General features: G+C 34.5%; 1 protein-coding gene across 2 annotated transcripts in view; it reads right to left on the bottom strand.

The window, feature by feature from the left end:
• Window positions 1-9,810, bottom strand: part of Zc3h12b (zinc finger CCCH-type containing 12B) — a 395,620-nt gene that overhangs the window by 206,085 nt on the left and 179,725 nt on the right. The window lies entirely within an intron of this gene.

Here is a 9,810-nt window from a genome sequence, read left to right as displayed (position 1 = left end):
GATTGAGGAAGACATCAGAAGATGGAAGGACCTCCCATGCTCATGGATTGGAAGAAATAATATTGTGAAAATGACTATCCTACCAAAAGTCATTTATATATTCACTGCAATACCATTCAAAATTCCCATGACGTTTTTCACAGAACTGGAAAAAATCATCCTAAGATTCATATGGAACCACAAAAGACCTGGGATAAGCAAAACAACACTGAGCACTAAGAGCAATGCCGGCCGGATTACTATACCAGATTTTAAGCTGTATTAGAGAGATATTGTCATAAAACAACATGATACTAGCACAGAAATAGAGCCATAGGTCAATGGAACAAAATTGAAGACCCAAATGTGAGTAAATACGATTTTAGCCACCTGATATTTGACACAGGGGCCAGGAATATTCACTGGAGGAAAGACAGCATGTTCAGCAAATGGCGCTGGCAAACCTGGATCTGTACCTGTAGAAGAATGAAACTAAACCCCTATCTTTCACCTTGCACAAAAGTCAATTCCAAATGGATCAAAGACCTCGATGCAAAGCCTGAAACTCTGAAACTGTTAGAAGAAAATATTGGCAGTAAAAACCTACAAGATACAGGTGTAGGAAAGGATTTTCTAAACCGGATATCAATTGCCCAGGAAACAAGGGCAAGAATTAACAAATGGGACATCATTAAACTAAAAAGCTTCTGTACATTAAAGGAGGCAACCAGGGAAGCAATCAGAATATCTACAGAATTGGAAAAATCTCTACCAGTGACACATCCGACAGAGGTTTAATATCCAGAGTATATAATGAACTCAAAAAACAGAGAATTAAGACAAGAAGCAACCCAATTAAAAGATGGGCTAAGGAGTTGAACAGAGAGTTCTCAAAAGAAGAAGTAAAGATGGCCATGAAGCATCTTAATAGATGTTGAACATCAGTAATAATTAGGGAAATGCAAATTAAAACCACTTTAAAATATCATCTTTACAGAGAGGTAAAGTAAAAGAATCGGAAAGGGAAGAACAGTAGGAAACAGCCCTTAATAAGAGAGGTAGAGACAAAAATTTGGTTAGTTTAAGGGAGGAGAGAGGGAAGGGTATACAAGGAACCTAGGGGATAAGAGGAAAGAAGGAGCTCAAGAGAGGTAGGACAATAGAAGAAGGGTACTATTAAGGGAGAAAGCGGGGAAATGGGGGCAACTTAAGTGGGAAAACTATGGTGGAGGGGTGAGATAATGCAAGAGATAAATAATGCCTAGCTAGTTTTGAAAACCAGAGGGAACCATATTACTCCTACAATCTACTGGCAAATTATCCATAGCAGATCAAGAAATATATGTCTAGGTAAGGTTTATCTGAGAACAATTGGTCTTTGCCCAAGATTTATCTACATGACACACAGTAATTAAAAGTACCAGACTGGTGGAACCAACCTTCTTGGGTTTAACAGACATACTTTGAGGTCTATACTAATTTGGTAAGAGGGACATAAAGGACAGTTTTACCTCCTTGCCCTCATAGGTCAACTCGTTCCAGGAGACTATGAGCATCTCTCAAAATGTTCTGTAATGGTGGTGGGTCACCTGTCCTCTTGATCAAGAGGCTGAGGAGACCCCACCAGATGGACTTGAACCAGTGTTCCAGTCTAGAAAGAGGAGGGTCAACACAGAGGTATCACTTCCTCCATGCTTCCAAGCGAAGCCAAGCATGGTTGAGCAGGACCTTTGATTTATCTTCACATAGGTGGAACTGGTAAAAGAAAGGAGCCAGGGGCTCCTCCCAAGCCCATGTGACCCCTGAGGAACAGGTCCTTAAATGACCTTAAGAGTAAAAATAAATTGGTTTATCAGGGTCAACTCTATGGATTTGAACATCCAAAAGGAAAGTATAAACAAAGATTAAAGGGGTCAATATAATTTTTAAGAGTCTATATGCATAGCTAAAGGCTACATAACAAGCAACAATGCCAGATAGGAGATACCTTCTTTTGAGTTGTTGGCCAGAGTGACCAAAGGGATTCCCAAATAGTAACACAGCATAGAACTGGGGAAATAAACAGCAGACCCTAATCTTATCTAAAGGAGTATTGATAACTGATTGCTGCTAGAAGAGGAACAGCTGACCTTCCTAAAACAAAGGCCTCTGGATAGGCTGACAAGATTCAACAGAAGGGCAAGTAGTTGGGATTGGCTGGGTGCCAACAACGCAGCAGACAGTAGCAGGGATATCAGAATATAAGGGCTCTAGTCAGGGGAGGGAGGCTATGGGAGGGTGCCAACTGGGAAGTGGGTGTATAGTCGAATAAGATGGTTTGGGATGTTCTGTGTGATATACACACACACACACACACACACACACAAATCAACAAATTTTCAAAAAATATATCTGAGGAGGAAGCATGGAAATTTATAACATGCTAATTAGTATAGGTATTAAACATTACCGTTGAAATCTACCTGATGACTTCATAGACATACACAGGCTCCAAGGGCCCAAGTGCAACTGATCATGACTAGTAATAAACAGATGCATACAGATTAGAGATGCATGTGCCAACATCTCAGTGTTAGTACCCAAAACAATGAGTCTTTCTCTAAGAAACAGTATATTTTAGAATGAAATGAAGATCTCTTTTGAGGGTTAAAAACTCATTCCATTTTATGTCTTACAGGGCTTATACTGAGTTCAATATTGTATAACTGTATTAATTCAACTGTGAACCTAGAAACTTTCAGCCACTTGTGAAAGAGATGTACTCTTGCTCTGGAGTGTGTTACTGAATATGTTACAGCTGTAGTGAAATGCTTCTTTTAATCACGTAGTTATTAAAAATAAAAAAATGATTAAAAATAATAATTCTTCAAAGCATAAATTTTTTATATATTTCTTGTACTTATCTATTTTGAGTCAAACACAGTATTAGAGAAGGAGAGTATTTTTGATGACTGTAAATTACAGTGAAGCTACAAGCTCTGATTTGTCGCTTACATTTGTTGGTTGCTGAATATTCCACTTATAGCACACTATTGTCAGAATGACAGATCACAAAAGATAGCCTAAGACCCCTTCCTGTCATTTCCAAATTGTTTACTCAAACATCAGTCTATACTGATACATGATGCTGATGGATTCCACAAAATCCGAAAAAAACAAACAAAAAGCAGGCAGGGTATTAAGTTACAAGATATTTATCCATACAAAGAACTTCATAATTTTGTCTTTATTGGACAAACTAATTGGGAAGCAGAATTATAATTGTGGTGTTCCTTGAGCCACAGAACTGAGTGGTAACCATCTTAGCTCAGGAAATTGTTATTGAATATGTCAATGCTGTTGTAATGAAATTCTTCTTCTAAGTATGTGGTTATTAAATAAACAATTAGCTGGAGAAAATAAATAATAAATAAAAAATAATAAAATATTTTAAATGTGTGATGTGAAATATTATTCTTTGCTGCAGCGATTGTTGAAATAATATTGTTATAAGTTATACTGGGGCACAATTATGGGATTTCTATTAAGAAAATGGACCTTATTATAAAATTAAAACAACACACACACAAAAAGCAGAACTTACACAGGTGCCAAGGATCCGAGTGCAACCAATTATGACTAGTAATAATCAGACACATACAGATTAGAGACACATGCACCAAAATCACAATGTTATTAGCAAAAACAATGTGTCTTCCTGTAAGAAAAAGGATGTGCTAAAATGAAATGGAGATCCTTTTTAAAGGTTACTCATTCAATTTTATGTCTTACAGGGTTTATACTGAGGTCAATATGGCAAAACTGTGTTAATTCAACAGTGAACCTAAAAATTTTATAGTCACTTTTGAAAGGGATGTATATTTGCTCTGGAATCTGTTATTGAGTATGTTAAAGCTGTAATGAAATGTTTCTTCTAAAAAAAAGAAAGAAAGAAAAGAAAATGCCTCACAGACAGGACCAAATCATTTCCTGATTTTGAAACTTACTACCAAGGTACAATAATAAAAACAGTATAGTACTTACATATATAGAGAAAAATATGTTGGTGGAATAAAAAAGAGACTTCACATTTCATATGGTCAAACAGTAACTGACAATGATATTCTGACTAGTCAATGGAGAAAGGCCAGGGTTTTCAACTCATGGTTATAAGAAAATTGAATATCCACATGCAAAAGAATAAAATTGAACTCAGTTTGAATGACATAAAAATGTTACATCAAGGAATCCCACTGAAATGGGCCAACAGCCCTTGGAAAACTGATGATGCAGAGACCCAAATGTTTATTAACTTACCACAACAGGAGGAAAATTATCCCACACCTACCACTCCCTCCAAGGCTCAGGGACTTTGTTGGAAGAGGTTGGTGGAAGGAATGTAAGAGTTGGAGGAAGGGGTGGAGTGATAACTGGAAGTGTATTCTGACCACTATGCTGGCAAGCTATAGTCACATCACCTTCCCATGCTCATCAATGAGTCAAGGGGGAAGTCAGTTATCCCTCTCATCCAATCAGTCAACCTTAGCTGCATGTGGGGGAGGGACTAAGGATATATAAGCTGAGAATGCCAGGAGGTGCCTCTCTATTTTCTGTGGCTGTTGGGAGGTCACAGGATCTATATTTGAGTGTGGATTTTCCAGTGCAGCCATAAATGGGGGGCACCCATTCCTTTGTAAATAAGCCCCCACACTATGCTCTGGTTAAAAAAAGAAAATAATAGGTGTTTGGATATATAGATGAACGGGATCTGACTAGACCGCATGTGGATGGACTTGCACTAGGGAATGTGTGGGGACACTGACTTGACACAGAGGGCTTTAACACCTAGAACAGAGCATATGGGTTCCAGTGGGGGTGGCTATGTGAGGGTGCTGGTGGGGACGGGGCTATAAAGATCATTCAGATTGAGATATTCTGTATGAACTACAATAAAATTTAACAAAATCAAAATTAAAAATATGTTACATCAAAATGAATTAAAAACCAAAACGTAACTCCTGAATTTATAAATTCTCAGAAGAAAACATAGGGGCCAATTTACATAATACTGAATTTTACATTGACATATTTTGGATATGATTGTGAAGACAACAAAAACAAAATTGACAAATATGATTGCATTCACATTAAAATTGTTCTATAACCAAAGACACAATGAAAAGCAAGAAAAGGAAACCTAGTGCATGATAAATTTATAAATCATATATGTAATACAACAAATCAAGTAACTCAATTAAAAACTGATTTAAAGACCAGAACATATATTTCTCCAGTAATGATATATAAATGTTCAACAAGTAAGTGCAAAGACCTTCAACATTGCAAATCATCAGGGAAATGTAACTAAAATCCACAGTGAAATGTCACCTTATACTCATGACAATAGTCTCAATATATATAAAAATGTGTTAGTCAGGATGGAGTTAAACTGGAACACTTTTACACTATTGCTGTGAATGTAAACTGGAACAGCCACTATAGAAAATGTATGGAAGAAGTTCCCCAGATAATTAGACATATTATATGACGTAGTAAGTTCGTGACTGTGTGTTTCTAAAAGAACTGAAAGCAAAATTTCAAAGCTGTTTGTATTGTTCACAACACACAAGAGTAAGGTGCAGCCCATATATCTGCTAGTTGGTAAACAGAATGTAGTATACATATATAATGTGCCAGTATCACATCTTAAGAAGAAAGGAAATTATGACACGTTTCAGCATGGGTCAACCTGAGAACATTATTCTTAGTGAAGTAAAGCAATAAGGACAAGACAAAGACTGTCTAGTTATATTTGCAACAACTTTCCAAATTATTCAAATACACCAATTCACAAAATGAAATGTTTATCATGATGTAGGAGAATGCATGATATGTGAGGTAATCATAAAGCTTCAGATTTTTAAGGGGAAAAATTCTGAAAATCAGTTGTAAATCAATGAATACATAAGTGTTAGGGCACTATACAATCAAATGGCTAATAATAGAGAAAAGAATATTAATTGGTAAAAGATAAATACATAATTATAACATGGCATATTCAGGAAGGAGGAAGAGAAAACCCATAATTGTACGCTATATTGAGCTTTCATATCCTATAGTCAATAATTAATAAATGAGATAGAAAGATCACAAGGAACCATAAAGAACACTTGAAAACCCTACCAGCTAAATGGATCTATTTACATCTGTAGAAATGGACCACGAGAGAGGAGTGGGTAAGGGAGAACATATATTCTTTTCAAGTACACATGGATCCACTGAAACACATCAGATTGAAAGCAAAAACAAAAAGTTAATAAATGTAAAAGATTTCAAGCCATACAATTTCCTCTGATCACAGTAAAATTAAATTTAAAAAATTATAGGCATTTTTCTGAAACATACCCCAGATATTTATAAACTGAATAATATATGTATAAATATCATAAAAATTAAATAATAAAAATGGGAAAAAAGAAAGCATTTTGATACAAAAGACAATGAAAAATACAGCACAACATATCAACATTTTTGCGAGTCCACGAAAGTAATTCATATGGTAAATTTTACAGCATTAAACACATACAGAAAGGAAGAAAATATTAAAGGAATTATGTGAACTACCACCTTAAAAAGCTAGAAATTGAAGAGTAAATTAAATCCAATATAAATAGAAGCCAAAAACCAAAACAAAACAAAACAAGGTTAAGAGAAAAAATAATGGAGAGAAGAGAGAACTAAATGTTAGTTTATCTGATCAATAAAATAAGTAAACCTCTATTTTAAATAACCTAAAAATTATATGGAGATACAAATAGTACAAATCAGAAGATGAAATTATTATAGAATCTAAAGATAGTGAAAGAATAATAAAAGAAATCTATGAAAAATATATAGATGTAACAAATTTAAAATTCACTAATGAGATATAAATAAAAATGCTTGCTAAAGAAAAATAACTCTAACAAACTACTCATCAAAGACTTCAGTTCTTAAAATGAGAGCAGATTTATATTGTAAATCCAGAAGATTTCACTGCTGAATGATTCCAAACAGGAAAGAAATGATCTGAAAGTATGTGAACCCTTGAAAACTAAAGGAGAGTATACTTCCCAAATAGGTCACACTGCTCTAGAAATTAAACTGGCTTAAGATTCAACTAAAAATGCTTCTTTCACATGGGTTTAAAATTATGAATATGTGGTTAGAGAGATGGCTCGGCAGCTAAGAACACTTGATACTCTTCCAGCACACCTGAGTTCAATTCCCAATAACTATGCGAGACATCTCACAATCATCTGTAAGTTCAGTTGCTGGGGAATCAGACACATATTTTCTCCACTGGCACCTGCACTCACATTCACATACTTACAAACACACACACATTTAAAAAATATTTACAAAAATATAAATTAAAATTTTATAAAAGTAAAACAAAATTATGATTACAATTTTGGTAAGATATAATGATGTACAAGGTGAATAATATATAATAATCAAGTATGGTTTATACAACAAATGCAATGTTTGCTTGGCATTACAAATGTCAATGGATGTAATTTACCACAATAAAAAATTATAAAAGCAAAACCTTATTAATCTATTACTATATGCACAAAGGCATTTGACAAAATCCAGCCTTCATTCCTGAAAATAATCTCGGAATAGCAGAAAATGTCCTCAACCTAATTGATTTTATCTGTAACTAATTTATAGGTGAATCCTAACAGTGAAAGATTGCATCCTCTCTCTCTAAGTTTAGGGAAAAGCACCCATTTCTATTCAAAATTGTTTTAAAATATTGTGTTTATTACTTTTATTTTATGTGTATGACTGTGTTATCTGCATGTATGTAAGTGCAGCCATGTCTTACAATTCCCCCAGAGGTCAGTAGAGAGCATCGGATTTCCCTGGAATTGGAATTATGGATAGTTGTTAGCCACCATGTAGGTGGTGGGAATTGAACCTGCATCCTCTGTAAGAATGGCCAGTGCTCTTAATTGCTGAGCCATCTCTCCTGTTCCTTTTATTCAAGATTATGTGGGGGAGTTCACCCACAGTATTTAGCCATGAATAACAAATAAAAAGTATCCAGAAGTAAAATTTTTACCTTGCCAAAATACCTTGGATTGTGTCCTCATTTTCTTGAGACCCTCAAACACATTTCTGACAGTAAGAGGGTAAATTTCAACATAATTTTAAATGAAACCAGAAGACTGTAGAAACAGTTGGTTCAGTTGTTGCACACAAGGAGGGCACCCATGTAAAAGAGGTAGCCAATGCATCATTGTAGGATATGGTAGTCTCTTGCTATAGAGCATGGGAATTACTACACAGTGGTTTCATACTGTGAGAACATCTATATTTTGGATGGGATGTTGCCCTGGAGTTTAGCAAATATTCTTAGAACTGTGATGATTACAATGCAGGGAATTCCTAAATAGCTGCAGAGAGTCCAGAAGCCAGGTTGAGGTAGAGCCAGTGGAAAGCAAACTTCACAGAATGACCACTAGGAGCGGAACACTGGCACATTCTCTTGAGAACAAGGTCCTCAAAGGCTCATGTCTGCCTCTTCAGTATCTTGGATCCTTACTCATAGACTGTGAGATTGAATTTTCTAGAAAACTGTGATTTTCATAGCATTCTTGCTTTGTGCATCTTCAATACTTGGTCACTTACATTAGTTAAGAAAGGCTTTCTGCCATTCAAACTTAATCTTTATATTTGGAAGCAAAAATATAATCTTTCTTCTTTAATGGTAACACTATCAGATTTACATTTCAGTTTCCAGTTAGCACTTGATGATTAGAGGAAAAGAAAAGATCTATTGTTAGAGAAAACTATTAAAGTGACTCCTATAGAAGTCCTTCGGTGGTTTTTTTTAAAACAAATTACTAAATGATTTCCCATGCAGTCAACAGAATACCAAATGGAAATAAGGATAGTGATCATGATTGTGATGTAGAATATCTTTGTGTATCACATTACATTGCATGAAAATACACATGTTCAGTTTTGTTTAAAAAAATAAAATAAGACAAAAGAAATTACTGCCTATTTAATGAGAAAAATAAATTATAGGAACTTTATGTGAGGAAGACTAGATGTTGGACTTTATAAACAAAATCACAAAATAACTTTTTATAATCTGTTCAATGAGGTAAAGGAATTGATGACTAGAGAACTTTTTTTGTAAAAATCTAACAAGAATGTCTTACTAAACTGAGAACATCAATAAACACAAATTATAAAATGAATCATATAGAAATTTTGGAGTCAGAATGTATAATAAAAGTATGGGAAAAATCCTTATAAGTTCTCAACAGCATGTTTACCAGAAAAAGAAACAATATACTTAAACACATAACAATTGATATTTTACAATACGAGGGAAATAAAAAAATAACAAAGCAAATAAAAGCAGATGAAAGGGCATGTACAACATCAGAAAGTCTTTCAACAATGCACAAAGTTAGTCCTAAAAGAAGGGAAAGAAAGGTAGAAAATTGTTGGAGGAAAAAGTGCCAAAAAATTCTAAAATTTGATGGAAATTTGGGGATACACATTTTTTGAAAAATTTAAGAAACTTGGATCAAGATGAACACAAGAAGTTTCCCTCTAGATATACAACAAAGAAAATGTGGAAAAATAAGCATATAGAGAATTTTGAGATCTACAAGGGAAAGTGTTCCATCACAGAAAAAATTCATTATGATTAAGATCTGGTGTGTTATTAGAAAATTAGGAAGCCAGAATTAATTAGGATGATACATTGAAAATGCTGAAAAACATCTTTCAGTTAAAATGATATAATCAGAAAAACCCACTTCAAAAGGTGAAGGACAAAGATGT

This window comes from Nannospalax galili, unplaced genomic scaffold (genome assembly GCF_000622305.1).
Source record: "Nannospalax galili isolate Female #2095 unplaced genomic scaffold, S.galili_v1.0 scaffold280, whole genome shotgun sequence".
Classification (NCBI taxonomy): domain Eukaryota; kingdom Metazoa; phylum Chordata; class Mammalia; order Rodentia; family Spalacidae; genus Nannospalax; species Nannospalax galili.
Note: the sequence above shows the minus strand (reverse complement) of the source record. Positions and strands in the feature narration are given on the sequence as shown.